This window comes from Heterodontus francisci, chromosome 35, assembly GCF_036365525.1.
Source record: "Heterodontus francisci isolate sHetFra1 chromosome 35, sHetFra1.hap1, whole genome shotgun sequence".
Lineage (NCBI taxonomy): Eukaryota > Metazoa > Chordata > Chondrichthyes > Heterodontiformes > Heterodontidae > Heterodontus > Heterodontus francisci.
Window position 1 is genome coordinate 21,542,030 of NC_090405.1, and position 11,385 is coordinate 21,553,414.

General features: G+C 41.8%; 3 non-coding genes across 3 annotated transcripts; all 3 read right to left on the reverse strand.

Moving 5' to 3' along the window:
- Window positions 1–2,135: 2,135 nt before the first annotated feature.
- trnaf-gaa (transfer RNA phenylalanine (anticodon GAA)) lies at window positions 2,136–2,208 on the reverse strand. The gene has a single exon. It is a non-coding gene; the product is annotated as a tRNA-Phe (tRNA).
- Window positions 2,209–3,124: 916 nt separating this feature from the next.
- On the reverse strand, window positions 3,125–3,213 carry trnap-agg (transfer RNA proline (anticodon AGG)). Its single transcript is given in 2 exon segments — window positions 3,125–3,160; window positions 3,178–3,213. It is a non-coding gene; the product is annotated as a tRNA-Pro (tRNA).
- Window positions 3,214–6,759: 3,546 nt separating this feature from the next.
- On the reverse strand, window positions 6,760–6,832 carry trnaf-gaa (transfer RNA phenylalanine (anticodon GAA)). Its single transcript has one exon. It is a non-coding gene; the product is annotated as a tRNA-Phe (tRNA).
- Window positions 6,833–11,385: the final 4,553 nt, after the last annotated feature.

Genomic DNA, 11,385 nt, shown 5'->3' on the forward strand with positions numbered 1-11,385 from the left:
AGCCCTGTAAAATTATTTCCTTCAAGTGCCCATTCAAATTCCTTTTGTAATCCTCGATTATCTCCATTTCCACCGCCCTCGTGGGCAGCGAGTTACAGATCATCACCAATCAGTGCAAGAAAGTTATTGCGCACATTCCCCCTGTATCCCCTGTCCAAAACCTTCAATCTGTGTCCCCTAGTCCTTGTACCAATAGTTAACGGGAACAATGTTTCCTTGCCAACTTATTTAAAACTGTCATAGCCTAAAACACATCTATCAATTCTTCCCTCACTCTCGTTTGATACAGACAGAACAACCCTAGCTTTTCCAACCTAATCTTGTAACTAAAATCCTCCATCCCTGGATCCATTCTGGTGAATTTCCTCTGCATCCTCTCAAGGACCCTCACATTCTTTCTAAAGCCTGCTGAGCAAAACTGGAAGCAACACTCCAATTGGGGCCTAATCAGAGCTTTATAATGGTTCAGCATAACTTCCCGGCTTTGTACTCAATGCCTCTATTTATAAAGCCCAAGATCCCATATGCTTTGCGAACCACTCTCGCAATATGTCTTGCCACCTTCAAAGATTGATGCACATGAACCCCAAGTCCCTCTATTCCAGTACACTCTTTAGAACTGTGCCATTAAGTATATATTGCCTCTCCCTATTCCTTCTGCCAAAATCCATCACCTCACATTTATCACTGTTAAATTCCATCTGCCACCTGTCTGCCCATTCTGCTAGCCGATCATTGTCCTGTTGCAGGCAGTTCATATCATCTTCACTGTTTGCCACTCCTCCAAGTTTGTTGTCATCGGGATATTTTGAGATTCTACTCTGTATTCCAAGATCAAAGTCATTTATCTTGAGCAAAAAAAGCAGTGGTTCTCGCAATGACCCTTGGGGAACACCACTGTCGACTATCCTCCAGTCTGATAAAGAACCATTTCATAAGACTCGCTGTTTTCTGTCCTTAAACCAATTTTCTATCCAATTGGACACTGACCCTCCTATACCACGAACCTCAATTTTGTTAACCGCCCTTTTATGTGGTACCTTGTCAAACGCTTCCTTAAAATCCATATAAACAACATCCACTGCATTCCCTTCATCAACCTGCTCTGTTAGTTCATCAAAAAATGCAGTTAGATTAATCAAGCATGAACTCCCTTTTATAAATCCATGCTCACTCTCCTTAATTAACTCGAACCTCTCCAAGTGACTGTTGATTTTTTACCCTGATTATTCTTTCTAAAACCTTACCCACCGCTGCTGTTAATCTAACTAGCCTGTAGTTACCCGGACTGTCCTTACACCCTTTCTTGAATAAGGGTGTCGCATTTGCCACTGTTTAATCCTCTGGCACCTCCCCCGTATCCAGGGAAGATTGGAAGATTATAGCAAGCCCTTCCGTTATCTGCATCCGCATTTCCTTTCGCAACCTGGGATGTGAGCCATCCGGACCAGGTGATTTATCTTCCCTAAGCACAGCCAGACTTTTTAGTACCTCCCTCTCCTAATTTGTACTCTCTCCATTGCCTCTACTCTCTTCACTTCGACTGATATTTTGTCAAATTCCACTTCCTTAGTGATCACTGATGCAAAGTACTCATTAAGTAGATTAACATTGCCCTGCACCTCTAAGCATATATTATCCTTTTTGTCCCTAATAGGCCCGACTCAACCTCTTACTACCCACTTATCATTTACATGCTGCTCGAAGATTTTTGGGTTTCCTTTCATGTTGACAGCCAGTCTATTCTCATAGAAATAGAGAATAAGCAAATATAGAAGATGTAAGTATTTCCCATCCTTGATGAGGTGGAATTTTTTATGTTGTGGGTGGTAATGTCTTGGCCCACGAGTGTGGTGGAAGCAGAGACAATCAATGATTTGAAAAGGAAATTGGATGGATACTTGAAGGAAAGAAACTTGCAGGAGGAAAGGGATCGAGCTGGTGAGTGGAACTGACTAGATTGCTCCGGGGAGAGCCAGCATGGACGTGATAGGCCAAATGACCACCTTCTATGTTGTAAATGATTCTGTGTTGTTTCTCAAATTCAATCCACTGGTGCTTGGTAAATAATCTCAAAGTAAATTGTGCAACTGGAAAATCAGAACCAAGGCAAGGGACACATAAGGAAGCGAAATTGCTGAAACCCGGGATTAAACCAGGGACCTTTAGATCTTCAGTCTAACGCTCTCCCAACTGAGCTATTTCAGCCCGACATTAACAGTGGCTTGATGTCCTTGTTTTGGAAGAAAATACATACATTCAAGTTTTCCAAAAAATTAAAGAACAGAACATGTGAGTAATATACCCCATTGCTTTCTCAGTACTGATGGATTGTGAAGCGGGAGACAGCCAGAAGTGCCACTGAGCCGCACAGACCCCGAGCTGAGAATGAAATGAGATCAAATTCAATCTTTCATAGTGAGATGCTGCTGAGAGGTAAGAGTCCTGAATCAAAGCGAGACTTGCTCATTTCAAACACTCCCTGTACTCTCTGCTCATGAAGCCTTAAAAAAGGGAAAAACAGAATGGCACTCAAACTCACAACCCTGCCATTAAAAGTCTCATATTCGACTGACAGAACTGTCACTTCTACTCGGTCTCTTATTGGATGGATGCAACTCCAACGCAGGGATGACATTCAAATCCTCCCATGGGTCCACATGTCAGACTGAGTTCCATGTTGTAGACTCAAGCAAAGGAAATCTGCTCACTTCCAAAACTATCAGCGAATTGAAGCTGATTACAATCAACATCATCAGAGGTCAGAACTACCTGGTGAAAGGAGACACCCTGAAGAAGGATCCACAATTATTCAAAGGCATCGACAAAGTGAAAAACAAGAAAATCGATGAGTCAATGCAAGCCAAACAACAGAAACACTGAAGAATTCCATTCCATTCCAGTCCAGAACCCAGTCCTGTTGTTTTTGGAGTCAGGTCACAATTACAGCAACAACTTTATATTCCCACTTGGCTATCTGTACATTTAGTTAATTACAATTTTGTCGACAAGCTCTTTGAATCCAGTTGTCTGGTCCTCAAGCCAGCTCCGTATGGAAGTCAATTCCACCTTCTGCAAGGCTGAAACCAATAGATAACCTTAATCTAAAAATGCCAGCAGACCAGGGCTCGTCCGGGATTTGAACCCGGGATCTCTCGCATGTTAATTAACCATACTCCCTAAGCGAGAATCATACCCCTAGACCAACGAGCCACTGACAGGTCAAACTTTATTAGCTGCTGTGGAATTTCACTGGAACCCCCCAGCCAATCATCCATTTTTTTTCAGATCAAAGCAACATCCTGCAAATGCTGAAATAAAAACAGAAAGTGCTGGAAATGTTCAGCAGCTCTGGCAGCATCTGTGCTGTGAGAAACACAGTTAATGTTTCAGGGCACTCACCTTTTGTTTCAGCCATCCTTTCAGACTGCTTCTGTCCATCCATTCTCACTTTCTATTCTATCCACATTCTAACCATTCACTACGTTACTACATTTTTCATGAATTCCTCATTTCTTTTATTAATGACAATTTTGTATTTCTAGCCTTTGCTTCAGACACCACCACAAGTGGAATCATGTCTCCATCTACCCAATCAAACCACTTCGCTGTATCCTCACATTGCAATGTTTCTTTAACCCTGACAGACTGTGGAGTTTCTGCTGCTTGATTGCAGTTCTTGCTTCCCGCCAGTAGATGTCACCTCACTCCAATACAGTGAAGTTTACAAATCTGAGAGAGACACAACAGGAAATAATTGTTCACATTATAGTGAATGTGTGGGATTTAGAAATACTAGGAGTGGAGACGAGTTATTATTGCACTCTGCTATTACATCTTTTATAATGGACTCCAGCATTTTCCCCACGACTGATGTCAGGCTAACCGGTATATAATTCGCTGTTTTCTTTCTGCCTCTTTTTTTAAATAGCGGAGTTACATTAACTACCGTCCAATCCATTGGAACTGTTCCAGAGTCGATAGAATTTTGAAAAAAGACCAGAAATGCATCTGCTATTTCAAGGGCCACTTCCTTAATTACTCTGGGATGTAGATTATCAGGCCCTGGGGATTTATCGGCCTTCAATCCCATCAATTTCCCAAACATTCCCTACTAATACTGATTTCATACAGTTCCTCCTTCTCACTAGACCCTATGTTCCCCAACATTTCTGGGAGATAATTTGTATCCTCCTTTGTGAAGACAGATCCGAAGTATGTATTTAATTGGTCTGCCATTTCTTTGTTCCCCATTATAAATTCCCCTGTTTCTGACTGTAAGGGGCCCACATTTGTCTTCACTAATCTTTTTCTCTACACATATCTATAGAAGCTTTTCCAGTCAGTTTTTATGTTCTTTGCTAGCTTACTCTCATACTCTATTTCCCCCTTCTTAATCAATCCTTTTGTCCTCCTCTGCTAAATTCCAAACTGCTCACAATCTTCAGGTTTGCTGCTTGTTCTGACCATTTTATATTTCTCCTCCTTGGATCTAATACTTTCCTTAATTTCTTTTGTAAACCACAGTTGAGCCACCCTTCCTGTTTTACTTTTGCACAGACAGGAATGAACAATTGTTGTAATTCATCCATGCGCTCTTTAAATGCTAGCCATTGCCTATCCACTGTCAACCCTTTAAGTAACGTTCCCCAATCTATCATAGCCAACTCCCGCCTCATACCTTCATAGTTTCCTTTATTTAGATTCAGGACCCGAGTCTCGGAATCAACTCTCTCACAATCCATCTTAATGAAGAATTTTATCATATTATGGGCGCACTTCCCCAAGGGACCCCACACTATAAGATTGTTAACTAATCCTTTCTCATTACACAATACCCAGTCCAGGATGGCCTGTTCTCTAGAGGTGTTATACACCTCTATCAATTCTCCACTAATCTCCTTTGATATAGGCAGAATAATCCTAGCTTTTCCAACCTAACCTTGTAACTAAAATCTCCCATCCCTGGATCCATTCTGGTAAATCGCCTCTGCGTCCTCTCAAGGACCCTCACATTCTTTCTAAAGTCTGCTGAGCAGAACTGGAAGCAACACTCCAATTGTGGCCTAACCAGAGTTTTACAATGGTTCAGCATAACTTCCCTGCTTTTGTACTCAATGCCTCTATTTATAAAGCCCAAGATCCCATATGCTTTGCGAACCACTCTCGCAATATGACTTGCCACCTTCAAAGATTGATGCACATGAACCCCAAGTCCCTCTATTCCAGCACACTCTTTAGAACTGTGCCATTAAGTATATATTGCCTCTCCCTATTCCTTATGCCAAAATACATCACCTCACACTTGTCACTATTAAATTCCATCTGCCACCTGTCTGCCCATTCTGCTAGCCTATCACTGTCCTGTTGCAGGCAGTTCATATCATCCTCACTGTTTGCCGCTCCTCCAAGTTTGGTGTCATCGGCATATTTTGAGATTCTACTCTGTATTCCAAGATCCAAGTCAATTACCTTGAGCAAAAAAAGCAGTGGTTCTAGCACTGACCCTTGGGGAACACCACTGTCGACTATCCTCCAGTCTGACAAAGAACCATTTAATAAGACTCGCTGTTTTCTGTCCTTGAACCAATTTTCTATCCAATTGGACACTGACCCTCCTATACCACGAACCTCAATTTTGTTAACCGCCCTTTTATGTGGTACCTTGTCAAACGCTTCCTTAAAATCCATATAAACAACATCCACTGCATTCCCTTCATCAACCTGCTCTGTTAGTTCATCACAAAATGCAGTTAGATTAGTCAAGCATGAACTCCCATTTATAAATCCATGCTCACTCTCCTTAATTAACTCGAACCTCTCCAAGTGACTGTTGATTTTTTACCCTGATTATTCTTTCTAAAACCTTACCCACCGCTGCTGTTAATCTAACTAGCCTGTAGTTACCCGGACTGTCCTTACACCCTTTCTTGAATAAGGGTGTCGCATTTGCCACTGTTTAATCCTCTGGCACCTCCCCCGTATCCAGGGAAGATTGGAAGATTATAGCAAGCCCTTCCGTTATCTGCATCCGCATTTCCTTTCGCAACCTGGGATGTGAGCCATCCGGACCAGGTGATTTATCTTCCCTAAGCACAGCCAGTCTTTTTAGTACCTCCCTCTCCTAATTTGTACTCTCTCCATTGCCTCTACTTTCTTCACTTCAACTGATATTTTGTCAAATTCCACTTCCTTAGTGATCACTGATGCAAAGTACTCATTAAGTAGATTAACATTGCCCTGCACCTCTAAGCTTATATTATCCTTTTTGTCCCTAATAGGCCCGACTCAACCTCTTACTACCCACTTATCATTTACATGCTGCTCGAAGATTTTTGGGTTTCCTTTCATGTTGACTGCCAGTCTATTCTCATAGAAATAGAGAATAAGCAAATATAGAAGATGTAAGTATTTCCCATCCTTGATGAGGTGGAATTTTTTATGTTGTGGGTGGTAATGTCTTGGCCCACGAGTGTGGTGGAAGCAGAGACAATCAATGATTTGAAAAGGAAATTGGATGGATACTTGAAGGAAAGAAACTTGCAGGAGGAAAGGGATCGAGCTGGTGAGTGGAACTGACTAGATTGCTCCGGGGAGAGCCAGCATAGACGTGATAGGCCAAATGACCACCTTCTATGTTGTAAATGATTCTGTGTTGTTTCTCAAATTCAATCCACTGGTGCTTGGTAAATAATCTCAAAGTAAATTGTGCAACTGGAAAATCAGAACCAAGGCAAGGGACACATAAGGAAGCGAAATTGCTGAAACCCGGGATTGAACCAGGGACCTTTAGATCTTCAATCTAACGCTCTCCCAACTGAGCTATTTCAGCTCTACATTAACAATGGATTGGTGTCCTTGTTTTGGAAGAAAATACATACATTCATGTTTTCCAAAAAATTAAAGAACACAACATGTGAGTAATATTCCCCATTGCTTTCTCAGTACTGATGGATTGTGAAGCGGGAGACAGCCAGAAGTGCCACTGAGCCGCACAGACCCCGAGCTGAGAATGAAATGAGATCAAATTCAATCTTTCATAGTGAGATGCTGCTGAGAGGTAAGAGTCCTGAATCAAAGCGAGACTTGCTCATTTCAAACACTCCCTGTACTCTCTGCTCATGAAGCCTTAAAAAAGGGAAAAACAGAATGGCACTCAAACTCACAACCCTGCCATTAAAAGTCTCATATTCAACTGACAGAACTGTCACTTCTACTCGGTCTCTTATTGGATGGATGCAACTCCAACGCAGGGATGACATTCAAATCCTCCCATGGGTCCACATGTCAGACTGAGTTCCATGTTGTAGACTCAAGCAAAGGAAATCTGCTCACTTCCAAAACTATCAGCGAATTGAAGCTGATTACAATCAACATCATCGGAGGTCAGAACTACCTGGTGAAAGGAGACACCCTGAAGAAGGATCCACAATTATTCAAAGGCATCGACAAAGTGAAAAACAAGAAAATCGATGAGTCAATGCAAGCCAAACAACAGAAACACTGAAGAATTCCATTCCATTCCAGTCCTGAACCCAGTCCCTTTGTTTTTGGAGTCAGGTCACAATTACAGCAACAACTTTATGTTCCCACTTGGCTATCTGTACATTTAGTGAATTGCAATTTTGTCGACAAGCTCTTTGAATCTAGTTGTCTGGTCCTCAAGCCAGCTCCGTATGGAAGTCAATTCCACCTTCTGCAAGGCTGAAACCAATAGATAACCTTAATCTAAAAATGCCAGCAGACCAGGGCTTGTTCGGGACTGGAACCCAGGATCTCTCGCATGTTAATTAACCTTACTCCCTAAGCGAGAATCATACCCCTAGACCAACAAGCCACTGACAAGTCAGGCTTTATTAGCTGCTGTGGAATTTCACTGGAACCCCCCAGCCAATCATCCATTTTTTTTTCAGATCAAAGCAACATCCTGCAAATGCTGAAATAAAAACAGAAAGTGCTGGAAATGTTCAGCAGCTCTGGCAGCATCTGTGCTGTGAGAAACACAGTTAACGTTTCAGGGCACTCACCTTTTGTTTCAGCCATCCTTTCAGACTGCTTCTGTCCATCCAATCTCACTTTCTATTCTATCCACATTCTAACCATTCACTACGTTACTACATTTTTCATGAATTCCTCATTTCTTTTATTAATGACAGTTTTGTATTTCTGGCCTTTGCTTCAGACACCACCACAAGTGGAATCATGTCTCCATCTACCCAATCAAACCACTTCGCTGGATCCTCACATTGCAATGTTTCTTTAACCCTGACAGACTGTGGAGTTTCTGCTGCTTGATTGCAGTTCTTGCTTCCCGCCAGTAGATGTCACCTCACTCCAATACAGTGAAGTTTACAAATCTGAGAGAGACACAACAGGAAATAATTGTGCACATTATAGTGAATGTGTGGGATTTAGAAATACTCGGAGTGGAGACGAGTTATTATTGCACTCTGCTATTACATCTTTTATAATGGACTCCAGCAGTTTCCCCACGACTGATGTCAGGCTAACCGGTATATAATTCGCTGTTTTCTTTCTGCCTCTTTTTTTAAATAGCGGAGTTACATTAACTACCGTCCAATCCATTGGAACTGTTCCAGAGTCGATAGAATTTTGAAAAAAGACCAGAAATGCATCTGCTATTTCAAGGGCCACTTCCTTAATTACTCTGGGATGTAGATTATCAGGCCCTGGGGATTTATCGGCCTTCAATCCCATCAATTTCCCAAACATTCCCTACTAATACTGATTTCATACAGTTCCTCCTTCTCACTAGACCCTATATTCCCCAACATTTCTGGGAGATAATTTGTATCCTCCTTTGTGAAGACAGATCCAAAGTATGTATTTAATTGGTCTGCCATTTCTTTGTTCCCCATTATAAATTCCCCCGTTTCTGACTGTAATTGGCCCACATTTGTCTTCACTAATCTTTTTCTCTACACATATCTATAGAAGCTTTTCCAGTCAGTTTTTATGTTCTTTGCTAGCTTACTCTCATACTCTATTTCCCCCTTCTTAATCAATCCTTTTGTCCTCCTCTGCTAAATTCCAAACTGCTCACAATCTTCAGGTTTGCTGCTTGTTCTGGCCATTTTATATTTCTCCTCCTTGGATCTAATACTTTCCTTAATTTCTTTTGTAAGCCACAGTTGAGCCACCCTTCCTGTTTTACTTTTGCACAGACAGGAATGAACAATTGTTGTAATTCATCCATGCGCTCTTTAAATGCTAGCCATTGCCTATCCACTGTCAACCCTTTAAGTAACGTTCCCCAATCTATCATAGCCAACTCCCGCCTCATACCTTCATAGTTTCCTTTGTTTAGATTCAGGACCCGAGTCTCGGAATCAACTCTCTCACTCTCCATCTTAATGAAGAATTTTATCATATTATGGGCGCACTTCCCCAAGGGACCCCACACAACAAGATTGTTAACTAATCCTTTCTCATTACACAATACCCAGTCCAGGATGGCCTGTTCTCTAGAGGTGTTTTACACCTCTATCAATTCTCCACTCAATCTCCTTTGATATAGGCAGAATAATCCTAGCTTTTCCAACCTAACCTTGTAACTAAAATCCCCCATCCCTGGATCCATTCTGGTAAATCGCCTCTGCGTCCTCTCAAGGACCCTCACATTCTTTCTCAAGTCTGCTGAGCAGAACTGGAAGCAACACTCCAATTGGGGCCTAACCAGAGTTTTATAATGGTTCAGCATAACTTCCCTGCTTTTGTACTCAATGCCTCTATTTATAAAGCCCAAGATCCCATATGCTTTGCGAACCACTCTCGCAATATGTCTTGCCACCTTCAAAGATTGATGCACATGAACCCCAAGTCCCTCTATTCCAGTACACTCTTTAGAACTGTGCCATTAAGTATATATTGCCTCTCCCTATTCCTTATGCCAAAATACATCACCTCACACTTGTCACTATTAAATTCTATCTGCCACCTGTCTGCCCATTCTGCTAGCCTATCACTGTCCTGTTGCAGGCAGTTCATATCATCCTCACTGTTTGCCACTCCTCCAAGTTTGTTGTCATCGGGATATTTTGAGATTCTACTTTGTATTCCAAGATCCAAGTCAATTACCTTGAGCAGAAAAAGCAGTGGTTCTAGCACTGACCCTTGGGGAACACCACTGTCGACTATCCTCCAGTCTGACAAAGAACCATTTAATAAGACTCGCTGTTTTCTGTCCTTAAACCAATTTTCTATCCAATTGGACACTGACCCTCCTATATCACGAACCTCAATTTTGTTAACCGCCCTTTTATGTGGTACCTTGTCAAACGCTTCCTTAAAATCCATATAAACAACATCCACTGCATTCCCTTCATCAACCTGCTCTGTTAGTTCATCACAAAATGCAGTTAGATTAGTCAAGCATGAACTCCCATTTATAAATCCATGCTCACTCTCCTGAATTAACTCGAACCTCTCCAAGTGACTGTTGATTTTTTACCCTGATTATTCTTTCTAAAACCTTACCCACCGCTGCTGTTAATCTAACTAGCCTGTAGTTACCCGGACTGTCCTTACACCCTTTCTTGAATAAGGGTGTCGCATTTGCCACTGTTTAATCCTCTGGCACCTCCCCGGTATCCAGGGAAGATTGGAAGATTATAGCAAGCCCTTCCGTTATCTGCATCCGCATTTCCTTTCGCAACCTGGGATGTGAGCCATCAGGACCAGGTGATTTATCTTCCCTAAGCACAGCCAGCCTTTTTAGTACCTCCCTCTCCTAATTTGTACTCTCTCCATTGCCTCTACTTTCTTCACTTCAACTGATATTTTGTCAAATTCCACTTCCTTAGTGATCACTGATGCAAAGTACTCATTAAGTAGATTAACATTGCCCTGCACCTCTAAGCTTATATTATCCTTTTTGTCCCTAATAGGCCCGACTCAACCTCTTACTACTCACTTATCATTTACATGCTGCTCGAAGATTTTTGGGTTTCCTTTCATGTTGACTGTCAGTCTATTCTCATAGAAATAGAGAATAAGCAAATATAGATGATATAAGTATTTCCCATCCTTGATGAGGTGGAATTTTTTATGTTGTGGGTAGTAATGTCTTGGCCCACGAGTGTGGTGGAAGCAGAGACAATCAATGATTTGAAAAGGAAATTGGATGGATACTTGAAGGAAAGAAACTTGCAGGAGGAAAGGGATCGAGCTGGTGAGTGGAACTGACTAGATTGCTCCGGGGAGAGCCAGCATGGACGTGAGAGGCCAAATGACCACCTTCGATGTTGTAAATGATTCTGTGTTGTTTCTCAAATTCAATCCACTGGTGCTTGGGAAATAATCTCAAAGTAAATTGTACAACTGGAAAATCAGAACCAAGGCAAGGGACACATAAGGAAGCGAAAT